Raw genomic sequence first — 16,145 nt, 5'->3', positions numbered from 1 at the left:
TGACAATTTATACTTCACCTTAGTCAAAAGGCCAAGAAATGATCCACATACAATTCCAAGATGTAAGAAATGTAAAAATAATTGCATGAACATGTACTTTGAATCCATACAGAGGAATCATTTCCGAGGAAACAGTTAAAGTTAATTTGGCAAAGAACAGAGCTCACTGTTAGAAAAAAAAAAAAAAAAAAAAAAACACAAAAAAGCCTTTAAATAATCTGTTCAGTGTGTCATCTTTACCCATACTTTATGTAACATGAAGGAAAAATTAAGTAAGTTTTGATGAAAGGAAATTTTATGATGAATAGAGGTATGTGAAACTTCAGTATTTAGGAAAAATGTCTTGACTATAGAGCTATTGTCATAAGTCTATTCACTTGGCCCTCTACAATACTCCCCTGAAATAATATTAATAAAAATATTACTTATAATAAATGTGATATTATAATCAAAATTTGTGGTGGTTTAAAACTATATCCATAGCTTATTTAACTCTTATCCCATTAAGAGGTAGGTTCCATGTCTCTTCCCTTTAATCAGGACTGATGTTGGTAATTTGCTTTTGTGAAACAAAATGTAGCAGATATGATGCTATGTGAATTCTAACTCTAGGTCATGGAAGGCCATGCTTCTTCCTCCATTTTGAGATGTTCAATTTAGAGAAAGGCAGCCTCTCCAAGAAAACTGAGCATTCTGATGTGACCATGCTCAAAAGGCTCATCCAGATAACAGCTCAGCTGAGGTCCCTGTCAACAGCCAGAATTTGTTGCCAGTCAAGTAAGTGAACCATCATGGATGCCAAACCCAGCTGAGCCTTCAAATGATGGCATGCTCAGTCATCATCTGACTAGAGTCACAGAAGTGACTCAAACAAGAACGATCCAGTTAGTACCTCCCAAATTCCTAATCCTTATTCACAAAACCATGATAAAAATAAAATCATTGTTTTAAGAGACAAAGTTTGGGGGTAATTCATTTTGCTGGTATATGAACTGGTACAGATTAGAGAGCTATATTTCTGCAACCTTTCTGAGCAAAAATGATACCATGAATTAATTTATCAAGTTGTTTATTCTAAACAGCAAAGCCTCCCAGAGGAATATTTTAGGCTGGCATTTTTTTTTTTTTCCAAATTTGAAGTTTCTTGTAAGTGACTTTAGGTTAAATGAATTCTAATTTTTAGATAATTCCTTTAATATTCTACCTTATGTCAGACAACTATCAGTTGTGCTTTTTTCCCCTTACTTTTTGACACTCTTTTCCCTCTGTGGTACCCCAGGAAAAACATCCCTCATGTTTTCTTCAAGTAATATTGGTTAACTCCTATGAAATTAATAAGATTTTCCCATGGATTTATTTCTTAAACAGTAATTTATAGGTGTTAAATAATGATATTATTAAATTTGGCCAATAGTTTTTCATCTTGGATTTAGCTAAACATCTTTAGAGGTGAGGAAAATGCCTTGTATATGACTAAATATATAATTATGGTTATAGCTACAAATATAACTATATAATAACCTGGGTTTGAAGATAAAGTTTTGGCAATGATGTTACCAATCCTTTCCATTAGATTTCAGAACAACATATGCCAACTGCTTTCTGTGTAAACATACAAGGAACAGAAGGCTGGCCAAACCTTAAAAATGCATATGATCTATATTTTCTTAAGCAAGGAACATATAGTTTTAAGCCATGCTAAATATATCTAATTAAGATATAGAATAAACAGGTAAATCACATTCCTATTACAGAAAAGTCTAATAAGGTGTTAAGAATTAGGTTCTGGAGCCATTCGGTCTGGGTTCAAACCCAGCCTAGTCCCTGTGGTACAGAATGCAAACTATGTAATAAAAATATGTATTTCCTTTCTCCGTAAGCATATCTGTCTGCATTCTTTGCTACTAAGATGACGATGTGTCTGAGTTCTTGACAATGAAATTGAGGAGAAGTAATATGAGGCAACTATCTATTGCATAAAGTCTTCTCCTTCTATCATTTTAATGTGCCTCTTATGATGATGGTGAAAACCAAATGTTTAAGTTTGGCAGAACTTTTATCAGCCTGGTTCCATTCATTCCTGACCTGAGACTGCAATGGTATACTGTAAAAATACTCATCTATTATAGAAATTCTTTCAAAATCTAAGGTTTGTATATTATAGTAGCCACAGAACCTAATGTAAGTACTTACTAGTTGTGTGACCTTAAAAAAAAAGTTAAATTTTCAGTGCCTCAGCCTTCTCATGTATAAAATGACTGTAATAAACACTTCCTTACAGGGTAGTTGGAAGGATTAAATGAAGTAATATATGTTAAGTACTTTGAATAAAACCAGATTCACAGCAAGCACTATAAAGTCTTGGCCATTATTATCATTATCATTATCATTACGAGAATTCAGTATGTAGAATGTTTAAATGCTAAGCATGGCCTTCCATGCACAAATATACATTAAAGATAAATTTCTATGTTTGACCTTTTTCATATGAAAAATGGTAATACTTATTTTAGTTATCCACACATTAAAAAAACCATACCAAATACCTACTATTTATGAAGCATAGGCTATGAACTGCAGACATAAAACTGAATATGACAGACACTTTTCCAGCCCTCACAAAGCAAGGAATTGCTCTGAAATAATAATAAAATAAGGTAAGTCTAATATTCAAAGTAGATAAGAATGAAATGAGAGCAAACAAGTTGGGTACCTAACAAAACTCTAAGACAAGTCTTCAGTGATAAATGGGAGTTGTTGGGGGCTTATCTAATTGAACAGGGTGGATATGAGGCTAGACAGGAAAGATAATAGAGGTCCATACAGAAGAAAAAGCGCATACTGAGGCTAGGAGGTAACAAGAAGCATGGTAGAATCTTTAGAATCACTGGAGCCATAGGATCTGGTGAAGAGATGGAGGGATAATGGAGGGAGATGTGGTTGGATAGGGAAGCAGTGACAAGATTGTGAACGGACTTCAAGACTGCACTGAGGCATTTAGATTTATATTAAAGGTCATGAGCTATATGTAGGGGGGGGTGACATGACACAACAATTAGTGTTTTACAAATGTGACTCTGTCTACAATGTGAGATTAGCTTGTCAAATAAGCCTGGGGACACTGAATATTAGAACTATTAGGAAGCTGGTGGAGCAATCTAGATGAGAAATGATGGTACGCAGGACTGGGGCCATGGTGGAAATGACTGAGACGAGTGAATGGTGTCAGTAATTTACAAGACTAGGAAATTGTTATTTGTAAAACTAGAGAGGGTGTGTCACAAATAATACTGAGGTTTGTAATGAAGATACTGAGTGGCAGCATTATAAGTGGCTCAGGAATAGAGTTTTGGTCATTCGATTTTGTAGCGTGTGGTGGATTTCAAAATGGAATGAATGAGTAGGCACTCGGGTACCAGTGTTCACAAGTCAGGTCTGCAAGTATCCTTGTCTATTCACTCCAAAGGGTAGTGTAAAGGCAAAATGGAGCCAGTTCTTAGTCAATAGCCCTGCCTGAGTTGACCTGAGGCAGATTTAGGGTCAGGAAATTTTGCTAACATGGTGTCCATGTGTTTATTTAGCTGACAATGCCACATAAAATAATGTGGATTTGAATGAATATTTGTTGGAATGATTTAATAAGGTAGAAGATCCCAGTCCTCTAAAACATGTTTTAGAGATAATTCCTGTGTTGGAAAATCTTTCCTTATCTGTCATCATTACTACAAAGGAATGGGAAGCTCTAAGAGTACTCCTTAATAAAACTCTGCTTTAAAAGAAAGAAAATCAATGTAGTTGTTTTGAAGATGAATAGAAAAGAGATCCCAGTAGACTCAAAAGAGTTTTTTATTACTACTTTATTAGATGTGTCTTTCAATTTTTTTCTTATTTAGAAAATATTTAGAATAAATTTAAATATAATAATACTTTTATAATATATGAAAAATAGTAGAAAGTTTATAGAAAAATATCTCAAATACTTGAAGATACTATTAATACCTTTGTGCATTTTTATCTAAGTCTTTTAATATGGACAGATATATTTTCTACAAAATTCACCACACAGTTTTGTGTCTTGTTCCTGTTTATTTGCTATTTTAAAGTATTGCCCCAAGTCATTAGATACTCTTTGAAAATTTCAAGTATTATTACTGATGGAAATATTTAAAAGTACATCCTTTCCTCTGTTGCTGGACATAATATGAGTACTATTTTTTATTCATTACAGATAACTCAAGGGGTCTTCTTTGCAAGTGGTATAAGAATCATGTGTCCTTGATCACGTTCCTACTGAAAAAAAAAAAAAAGAATCATGTGTCCTTAGAAGTAAAATTATTTTATTAGATGGTATACCTAAGGGATGTTTAAGAACAATTGATTATTTATTAGAGTTACTGCTGAGAAATCACGTTTCAGAATCTGGACTTAATGTAACACTTGTACTATCTCCAGTTCCTGTAATCAATGACTGTTTAAGGTAGATATCATGGAGTTTTTATGCAGCTCACATTGTACATTTTCCTTAAAGTTTGCTTTGAGTAAAGATCTAAAACATGTGTACAATTCTCTGAAATGGTACTATTGACTCCCACCCAATGCTCAGACCCATGTGGAAACCTTGAAGCTATAGCTTTCTCTATAGCCTTAATGCACTTTATTCTACATGACATTGAAGGCCTGTGTCAATTATGAAAAATTGTGAAGCTCACATCTAATGATACATTTAAAGTCAATTCATTTGTCTCTTTGAGTGTGTAAATGCATTGGCATTCACCAAGCCTGCCATGATAGGACATTATAGCTACTTTGGAGTCATTTCACTGTACACTTATATATCAGTGCAGCTGCCACTAATGTTTACAAGTCCACGTCCCACATATCCTCTTGATATTTTTGCAAAGCTTAATGCTTACGCACAGTAGATATGTTTATTATGCAGGCAATAACAGACCCACAGGAGCCATTACAGCTCTTAAGAGATTAGTGTCTATGCTCTCTCCCATTTTATTCTATCTCCTTCTTATTCTGTTTACTTCTTACTCTGGTGAGCTTTTTTTTTTTTTTTAAATTTTCACTCATACTGAAACCATATGTACATTCTAATAGTAAAATTAGTCTTATACCTGTCAGTTGTAGATTTGAGAATATATTTTATTGGTGTGTAGATTAAAACCTATTTCTAGAATTGCTAGTACTTGCTCTTTGACTTTGAGGTTGTGTCTCTATTCTTGCTAATTCACCCTTGATAATAGTCTAGACAATAATCTACTGTTATGTAGAAAATATTTCACTTCTTGCAAGGGATTTGGCTATCTTGCAATAGCAAGTGATAGCAAGGCATAAAATGTTATGCCTTAGATCCAGCGCCTTGCAACATAACTTACAGAGGATTTCTCTTCAAGAAAAATTCTCACTTGCGATTCATGTTTAGTCTGTTTTTCCTATCTTATCCTTAACAGCTGGGTTATATCTACTTCCAGGGAAATGTGTTATGTATGTTTAATACCAATAGCTAAAAAGAACGTTGAAAACTGAAAATAGCCTTGCATTTAAGTTTAAAACAATCTGCTGAAGAATTTTTAAGTTGATCACCAAATTAGTGATCATGACATTAATCATTAACAAAGATAATTATGAACTTAAGATCCCAGTCTACAGAAACACAGGAAACATAAGCAAAGATAATCATTTTTTTGTTTAAATCACAGCTTAATCCCTAGCATTACTTTCATGTTTCGAGAAGCCTCTGGTCCATGGCCAATTTACTTCAAGCAGAGACAGTATTTAATCCAAGTTTTCTGGGGCCAGTATGTGAAGACAGGAGTTCTGTTCTTCCTATGGCCTCGTCACTTTCACTCTTTCAGCCTTGTCTGATTACACGCTCTGCACTTAGTCAGGAAGATTGTCATAATGTTAAACAATTTTCATTCCCTCAAAGCCACACCATTTTTGTTCAAACCGGAAGAAGTGTTGGCCAATGGGGGCATTACTCACAGAATATTTGTCAGGCCAGATGTATTGGTGTTCATCCTCTACCTATGAGGCAATGTCTCTGGATACTGAGTCACAGGGGAGTGTTGAACAATTTAAGCAATTATAAACCTGCAGATGTTAGCAAGGGAGGTTTCATTTACCCCATCTGTTTGGGAATTTTTTCCTTTCATTTACATATATACTTTTAAAAATTTTTCTGAACATACATTCTACAACTTTAAAATAAATCTCACAGCTTTCACTGGAGTAATTTTCACCCATTCAGACTCATAATAGAGCATTTGGTTGCAAGGGTTAATACCAATAAAAATAGAGATGCAAGCAAGTCCTGAGTTGTGTGAGTGTAATGAAAGATGGTATACATAACTATTGCTCTACCCAGTGACCGCAATATGGAGCAGGAGTGTTAATGTGAAAATGGTTTTATCACTTGCCTTCAGTGTTAGCTATCAATGGTGAGTGAACAAGGTTTCCTGACTCACCCTACTTAAAAAACTGTGAGAGCCCCAGTGAATTTGTTTTTCAGGCCATGGGGAACATTCGATTATGGCATAGTCTAGCAAAACTCAGAACTGACTTAATGTTACTTATTTCATAAAAGATATTTAAATGGCTTTTGTATTAAATGACTAATTGAACTCTTTCAGTTAATGATTCCCAGGCTGAACTCAACTATAAAAGTATTAATAGATTTTGTAATCAGAAAAGTAAGCACCTGATGATAATCATGTCAGTGTTTTTTAAAGACATGATTCTTACTTACCTCCTACTATTTTGTACTAAAATACAATAGGTTTATTCTTGTGATACATTTAAACCCACTGTTAGTTTGAAATCAACTTAGAAAAAAAAAACCTATAAATACATTGTATTTTGCACAAATGATGCACTTATGATTGTGACACTATTTTATTCACAACAAGAATGTTTCCTTTCCAAAGGACCCTCATTCCTTTCTCTGAGTTTAAAGGAATACCATACAGGTAAGCAGTGCCCTGAAAGATAAATGGCTCCTTAAAATCCAAAGGATTTAGGACTACAAGCATTCTGTCATGTGGAGGGACTTTTTCATAATGCATGATACAAATAAATAGCACTGATTTTAGTTTAGAGTATAGGAAACCTACAAGATATGACAGGAGGATTTTAAAATAATTGATTTGTCATAAACCTAAGTCCATTGAGTAACAAAGGTAGATTTTTCCTCTGGGGAAGTGGCTGGAGAATCCTGTGATGTTACTAATATAATTCCTGATGAGACAAGCAAATTAGTCATTCAAAAAAAAAAAATAGTGTCATTACTATTTTTTGAGACATGGTGAAAGACAGAATTGATAATGCTTGATTCCAGAAATGGTATTTATAGTCATATACCACTACAGTATAGGTGACCAAGGCATAATAACTTTCAAAAAAATTCCATGTGAAAAAAAATGTGCTTTTATTTCTTGGACAATTTGAAGAGGACGCGAGACAAACAAATTATAATCATAGTATGAGAATAAGCTATTTTATCTCATTTTAAAATACATACAACTTTCAAACAGCTTCCAAATTGGGATACTGCATCATTAAGCATTTGACATTTGTCCAGTTAAAACTATTGACTCATGCTTTCACGGCTTCCCCCTCAAATTACTACAGTGCCACAGCTGATCTGACAATATTTTCCATTTCTTATAAATAGCCACAAGAAAAGTATTAATTATCCTTGTACGATTTAATGCACCAACTGCCTTAACCTTTCAGGTTTTCTTAAACGCCAGCATAACAAGGCATATCCATGGCAGCAAATGTGATTTATGACAGGAATCTTTAATTTCTGTTTTTAAATATGTTACCCACCGATCTGCATACATTTAAATTCGCCTGCAACACTTTTCTCTGTCTTGAGGCTGTTGTTTAATATTCAAGGATGATTTTTGTCCACATACATTTTGGTCTATGTCACCTCAGATTAAATTATTACTGTTTGCAGCCTTTTCGGAGCAGGCCTCAGGCCCTTATTTACAAGAATCAATGAAACAGTAATGAAAATCCATTTTTCATACTATCAGCTCTGGCCTGCTTTTATTTAGTTAGCTGTGTCTAAGCAAGCAATTCATTTTGTGCAAATGTCATGTAGAGAAAAAAGGATACTCCGTGAAAGGGTTAATCATAAAATAAGACCTAAGCTTTCTCCTGTAGTAAAAGGCATCCGTAATGTTGAAATTTTTTTAAAAAGCCTTCCTTAATATATGCAAAGTAATGTATATTGACACATAAGCAAGGCTTTTCATGATGAATATTGAAATATATATGCAAAGCACAGGAAATGTGTAACATGTTATAGATCTTTCAGTGTACATTTAGAGGAAATGAACCATTTATATTCTACAATTTAGTGAATACCTACTGTTTATTGGTACAGAGCACATAGGAGTATATTTGTCTTAGTAATTTATTTAGGTAAATATATTTATTCTTCTAGGGGTTCTTGTGCTTTTCTTGGTTCTATAGTACTAGACATAAATATTTAACAACGCATTGTCTCAAATGTTATTCATGTAATTTATCAGAGAAAACAGTGGAGTTGTAATAACTTTTAAGCCTGAACCTTCTCTTAAACCTGAGACTGATTTAGAATGCAGGAAACTGAGCTAGATTTTCTTCATTCTGCTGCTGAAAATTATTTACTAGTTCTAGCCGAGATAAACTAAACTAGCTCAGCCACCAAAAGAACAAGGTTCAGTTACCCTTTTAGAATCAGCATTCTTAAGTTAATATTTTGGCTATATAAGAAAATGGATTAGTATGAGAAGAAAGCATTTAATTATTGTGAATATATTTCATAATATATTTGCTGACCTACCCACTTTCCTTTATATATACATGTATACACAGAAATATACATTTATATTACCCCACGTGAGTATTCCTCTTGGGAATTTCTGCTAAATTTTAATGCACTTGGCTATAAGGATGTCAGTTCAGATTATAGCTAAGGTCTTGTAGAAGTGACTGTCCACTTTTTAATATCACAAACGAAATGAATAGAGAGTGAAAGCATTTGGAGTTTCCTTCTTTGCTATGGACTTTCTTGGAAATGAATGTTAAAGTTTCAAAATGTGGATTTTTCTATCTGTACATTTTTTTTTCTATTACATTTGATTTTTAAAAATATGTTTTCTATGTTTGGGGAAAGAATCTGAAATACTGGTGAAATGTGCAGATCTGAAAGTTAGCTGATCTGATGGTTTTAGCTCTCTTTTAAAAGCCGATTGCAACTTCGATGGCGCCACAGCAGAAAATTCCTGCATCATAATCCTGAAGCTGTATCAGAACAGTGGGCTCAATACTGCCATTGCTCATGAGGCCTGCAACATATAGATCAAGGCATGGTCTGGTAAGTGAACAATTCTTTGTTAACCAATCAGACACGAAACCAAAACATCTAGTCAACTTCAGTTACCAAAATTTTATTTACCTCCTCAGGTGCAATATCTATCACCATGTGCATATAAAACCATTTTTATTCAAATCCTAAAACCGTACATGTTGAATTGTAAAGCATAGGAACAGTACAACCATCTGAATTAACAAAATCTGAATTTATTTCTGGAAATTGACCATTCAAATTATTTATTGTTGAATAAATGTTGTTACTTCAAGCCTGCTAAAAAAGAACATTAATTAGAGGCCGGTAGAAAATAAGTTGATATTTTTTCATATGATTTCTCATAGAATTAGCCCACCATTAGCTTGCTTTCACATACTGACATTTATAAAAGGTGCCAAGGATTGAAAGATATATATAAGGATAGAGAGAGAGAAAAAATAGTACTGTGCTTTCAAAAACTACTTTTAATTTCTCAAAACGTTTAAGCTTGGCTTAAAAAAAAATAAACACATACGTATCCACACACATATATAAAGCTTTACTTTTGAAGTTTGAAAGCAATCAATTTGAGTTTATTTTGGTTTGATTTATTCCAGCAATCCACATTGCTTGTCAAGTCATGTTGCATACAATTGCCTGAATATTACTTATTTTGAGACATCCGCTTTCTCAAATCCACATTTTACGTATATATAATTGTGTAACAGACTCCAAACATTCCAAGACAAAGAGCTAAAGATCATGTCTGAGAACCAGTCCCTAAATTTTAAACCCCTCTTTACATGCGATCAGCAGGTCTAAGATCTTTGTGGCATGTTCCCCTCTCAGAGTATATGATGAGATATAACTCAATCATTTTACACTTTACAAAAGTTTGGTGAAAACCTGGCCAATGTTATATATTAAGTTTAAAACAGGAAAAATCTGGTGCTAAAATCTCTCAGCTCTGTATCTCTCTTTAAAAAAACGGGGAAAAGAGTATTAGAAAAAAGTGCATACAAAGTTAACATTGGATTTTTCTGCTGGGTCAGACTTAGAATGGATTATTATTGTTGTTGTTTTGTGAGGTGGGAGTCTTGCTCTGTTGCCCAGGTTGGAGTGCAGTGGCGCAATCTCGGCACTGCAACCTCCACTTCCCGGGTTCAAGGGATTCTTCTACCTCAGTCTACCGAATAGCTGAGACTACAGGCAAGCGGGTGCCACCACGCCCAGCTAATCTTTGTATTTTTGGTAGAGACGTGCTTTCACCATGTTGGCCAAGATGGTCTTCGTCTCTTGACCTCGTCACCTCCTGATCCGCCTGCCTAGGTCTCCCAAACTGCTGGGATTACAGGCATGAGCCATCGCGCCCAGCCAATTTTTTTTTTTATTATTATTATTTTTTAAATGGAATGAGTTAAGGAAGATAAACACCTGCGAGAAGGAGGCAGACATCCTAAATGGGGCTAAGAATCTCTCCTATCCAAACACAATGCTATCTTTTCTTTAACCTTTTTTTCCCCAATGGAAATTATCCCCATAAGGTATTTATCTGAGTTCATAAGGACTTTTTTTCTTTTCTTTTCTTTTCTTTTCTTTTTTCCTGTAGAGATGAGGATCTCACTATGCTGCCAGGCTGATCTCAAATTCCCAGGCTCAGGTAATTCTCCCACCTCAGCCTCCCAAGGAGCTGGGATTACAGGTGTACACTATCACACCTGACTAACATTTTAAATTATTATTTATAGAACTATGGGTCTCGTTTATTGCCCAGGATGGTCTCAAACTCCTGCCGTCATGCAATCTTCTCACCCAGGATTGTAAATGTGAGCCATTGCACCTGGCCCGGAAGGATTTTCCTTTTAAATCTCTCTGAGATGGTTTAGACGAGAGAGTATTAACTGTATTAAAAAGCATATTGCTTTCTTCCTGAGACCTGGCTTAGCTTAGCCATGTGAATAAATTAGGAGCTAGGCAATGAGGCTATCACGGGGGAGAAGGCCGCACACTGTGATGGGTAGGCTTCAGTGCAGGGCCATGTTGGACTGGGATAGGGGATGCAATAAATCTGCTGGGAACCTGACGCTGCCGTTTTCTCATTATGCAAGAAATCAATGAATCTTACTTTTTCTGTTTCTTCACCTGCAAAATAGTGATAATCTTAGCACCTGTGTCAGAGGGTTTGTGGCTAGAATAAAATAAAAAACAATAAAATACACATAAAGCATTTATAAGGAGAACATTAAAAGAGCTAAAAAACAATTTCGCTATGGAAAGTATTTTGGGGAGGCTGAGGTGGGAGGATCACTTGAAGCCAGGAGTTAAAGACTAGCCTAGGCAACACACGGAGACTTCATTTCCACAAAATTGTTTAAAATGGCGTGGTGGCGTACACTGTGGTTTTAGCTACTCAGGAAGCTGAGGTGGGAGAAAGGAACTCAGGAATTTGAGGCTGCAGTGAGCTATAATTGTGCCACTTCACACCAGCTTGGGCTACAGAGCAAGACCCAGTCTCTAAAATATTAAAATAAAACAAAAAACATTTTAAGTGTTTCGAAATCATTAGAGAGGGTGATTTTTCATTTAGAGATAGATGCAGAAAGGGAAGCATACGAGTGTATATTTTTACATTTTAATATTTTAAAAGGGTGTTGAGACCTGAATCCAAAAGAGAAGGGAGGGTAGAAGAATATTTATCTTTATTATCCTTCTCCTTCTTCTCTTTTCTAAAGGGGCAGGGCCCCAGCTATCAAGAACTGAGTCAAGTATGATTAGCATCCATCTAAATAATGTGATTTACGTTTGGGCTAGCCTGGGAACTAAAAATTCTATACTTCTAAGAAAAATATGTTACTAGTTACGGACAGCTGATCTAAACATTAACATTTGTTATTTGTAATAAATCTGTAATATATTTATTTCTAAATTAGCCCTGTTATTATATTTTATTTGCCATTTTACTCAACAAATACATTTTAAATGCTATTGATATGTATTCAACTGCAGGCTAGAGAGTCAATAAGGAATAAGAAAACAAGAATCAGAGATTATACTGTAAAAAATGTCTAAAATAGATCAAAATTGTGATTAACAAATGTTCTCAGTGAGCAAAGAAACCAGGCATAATTTATTTGACTTTTGCTGTTTTATTTCATCAGCAATAGCTTACAATTTAAAAAATTACTTAAATTTGTGAATATTTTCTATAGGATTGTCTCTATCTCAGGCAAACTTTGAAATTAGGAAAATACATTATAGAGAGGATACCTATCTACTAGGTACCTGCAAATGAATCAGTGTCTGATTGATGCACTTAGATAAAACTGTAGAAAATATTACAGTGGACATGTATAGTAACTATAGAGAGGAAACAGTTTTTTAAAAGGGATTTATACCTTAATTTTTTCTGAATTTTCAGGTTTGTCATAGTACAGAAAGTTACAAATATGAACAACAAAAGTAGTTATGCTTCTAAAAGAATCAGAAAAAGAATCGATTCATCCTGTGCATATTCAGATTCCATCAATGATTTATGACCATTTATGAGAAAAAGGGAAATATCAATTTCTAAATTTATATTTAATATTTACAAATATGTAAATTAGGCTGTCTCAGAAAAGTGTAGCAGATGTCCCTATCTGCTTGATGCTGATGGACTGCCTAGGTATTACTTTAAAATGATAGATTGGCAATGAGAATATAATTTTCTACTCTATTTCATCTTATTCATTTGGAAGCATTAATTTTTTTAAAGAAGATTATACATGCAATCCAATCTTGACAGCCTGGCTCTGTGTAGTGGGATGTTCTATTTAAATGTGAGGACATATTGATCTCATTCTGAAGTATCTATCTAGTATCTATCAAGAGGATAAAGTTTGAACATTTTCCATGGTGGGTCCCGTTCCAAAATTTTTGAAAATGAATATGTTGTAAAGAAAAAAAATAGTAACTTTTCACTTCTTGATTTAGAGACATTTTAAGCAAAGAAAAGAACATTGAAGGAAGTTGTGATAATTTCTTTACACAAGGTCTTTTAGCAGGAGGATAGAAAACTTACTTCAAGGAGAAAGTGAGCCAAAGGGCTTGATTCTCCTATATTGTGAAAAGTGGATCATTTTTCTCTGGGGCTTGGCCATAAACCGTTAAAATCTCTACAACGTTTTAATTTATGGCAGTGTTTCTTTACGTATACCATTTCTGAGCTCTCATGAAAATGAATTGAACTAAGTAAATTAATTCACGTTAAGATCTTGGATTTGTCTTGAATATTTCAAATTTAAGTTGCAAAAGTATTCTCAGTATATTATTTTATTTTCTATATCCATGTGTAAAAACATGGCAAACATATACTTAGTATCTATTTCAATGAAGAGTATATTTTGTATGGAAAGACAGTGGTATATCTGAACAAAATAAAAATTGACCATGACCAATGGTTGAAATATGGAACAACCATCATTTGTGTGTGTGTGTGTGTGTGTGTGTGTGTGTGTGTGTAAACATATATAATACATTATATATTTCAAACCAAAAACTAAAGCAAATTAAGAGTGCCATAAAAAGCATAAACAATACTGGATAATAACTGTTTATTTACATTTTCTGCATTAAAATATTTTAGCTTAGTGTTATCCTCCTAGTAAAGTTTGGATTACCTTTTGCATATGACTATCAAGTGAAATGGTTGGTGAGCATAAAATATATGTGGTTAATTGAAAATATTTTCACTTCAAAACAAAAACAGTGACTAACATGTACCAACTTCTCTTTATTTTTAATAGAAATTAATTCAAATACAGTTTTGAGCATTGATGATACATGGTGAACAATCACAAAAACATTTTATTAAAAGTTTTTTGTTTGGGCTACACTAATGGACATATTAAAGTGTTAGGCTTATTCTTAAAATTATAATGCAATTACATTAATATTATCCTTATACTGTATTAGTAAAGATTCCATGAAATTTGAGTCATAATCTCATACTTTAAAAGGCCTAGAATATGAACCTGGGATATCTAGTATCTAGAATTATGATAGTTTCTTAGCGCTCCCACCCAAATTTTTATAAACCAAGTAATGTGTAATACTTGGTTTACAATATATATTTACCCAGTAATACATATAAACCAAGTAATGATTAAAAGCATAAAAGCTATGAATTTTTTAAAAATGTGATATAGAGAAATTATATAGCTAATACTATTAGCAGTAAAAGCAAATAAATTGAAATGCAATTATTTAGACTACCAGGAGTACAATAGATTTAGTGCTGATACACAGAAAGATAAAAAGATAGCACTCATTTAGAAATATGTGTATATCCCTTTAATATTCACAGAAAGTCAAATAGTTTTTCTAAAAGATGCTTCTGCTTACTTTTACATTATTTTTTATTATGTATGAAATAAATTACTTATTTCTAACAAACTCATGACTTTCTACACATGATATAGTTTTCTCAAGATGTATTTACTATTCTTTTCTTCTAAGAAAAACAGTTTGTTTTTTTAAATTAATTACTTTCTAACTGACAACAAAAAGTCAAAGGGATCTAATTACTAAATAGCAGAAATTAGAAATGGGATAAATTTTCACTTATCTGCTTTAACAATGAGAAACAGAAAGTTCAAAATATATGCCCACATAATAGTTATTTCTATTTGTATTTGAAATGCATTATTAAAATCAATTTGTATCACAAAGCTAATGGCTGGATGAGTTGGCCTAAATCCATTCTGAATGAGTGGGAAATCAGCCTGGGAGTCAATTTGCAAACTATTCTCTCTCATTCAAGGGAGTGTTTCTGTAGAATGAAAGGTTGAAAGTTGCAAAATGTTCTTGGTGAATTGCAAACAATTAAAGGTCAAAATAATTTTGGAATCCCTTTCTCAATCATCTATACAAGACAATTTGGAATTAAGAAAACGGGACTATTTTACTAGTTGATAGTTACAGATGTTTTCAAAATTATGTCTTAAAATAAAACATTTATAAATTGTGTCTTGTCACCTTTTCTTTATATTTTAAACAAAATTAAAGGGAAAGAAAGTTGACTCACATTACCCTCACACTCACCTATACTACACTGCTTTCAAATCTGCACTGTTTCTCCTTGCTATTAACATATCTCCATCTTCACTTATTTTTGGCCGTGCAATAGATTGCTCTCCAGAATTCCAGATTCATACCCTTCCTTGGTTCATGGAAGTCCCTGCTATGTGTGCCTCAGCAGACTCATCATGTAAATAAAACCACCCTTTTATACTGGAGCCCTTTTTCATTTTGGCAAATAGTACAAGAAAAGTAAAATGCTATATTGGACAATTAGAAGAAACTACAGGAAATGACAATGTTGAAAACTTCCTATTAAAGACTCAAAGATAAAAGAAAACTTACTGCTTCATCTTTCCCTTTCTCTCTCCCGCTCTCTCTTTCTCACACACACACACACACACACACACACACACACACACACACACACACACGGTAGCTTTGTTATGCATTTTCTACCTTCCCAGCTTCATTCTCTACCTTTCTATATCCTGCTCTGCTTTGTGCTCTGGAGTACTGAGTTGTGAGGACTCTGTCTCTACGAGATCCTTTGCCCTTTGTCTTCTAATTCAGTTCCGTCAATGGGAGACAATGAGATACGTTTGAAAAGTGGAAGGAAAGTAAGGTGGTGATATTTATTTCACTGGGTCCCAATGCAGGTCATCCCTCTCTCCAAATACAGCGATGCTATTTGGAGGCTCTCTCCACTGAGTGCCAATCTCAGAGTACCCTAATC

Source organism: Saimiri boliviensis, chromosome 5 (genome assembly GCF_048565385.1).
Source record: "Saimiri boliviensis isolate mSaiBol1 chromosome 5, mSaiBol1.pri, whole genome shotgun sequence".
NCBI classification, from domain to species: Eukaryota; Metazoa; Chordata; class Mammalia; order Primates; family Cebidae; genus Saimiri; species Saimiri boliviensis.
The sequence above is the reverse complement of the archived record's forward strand: the minus strand, read 5'-3'. Positions refer to the sequence as shown.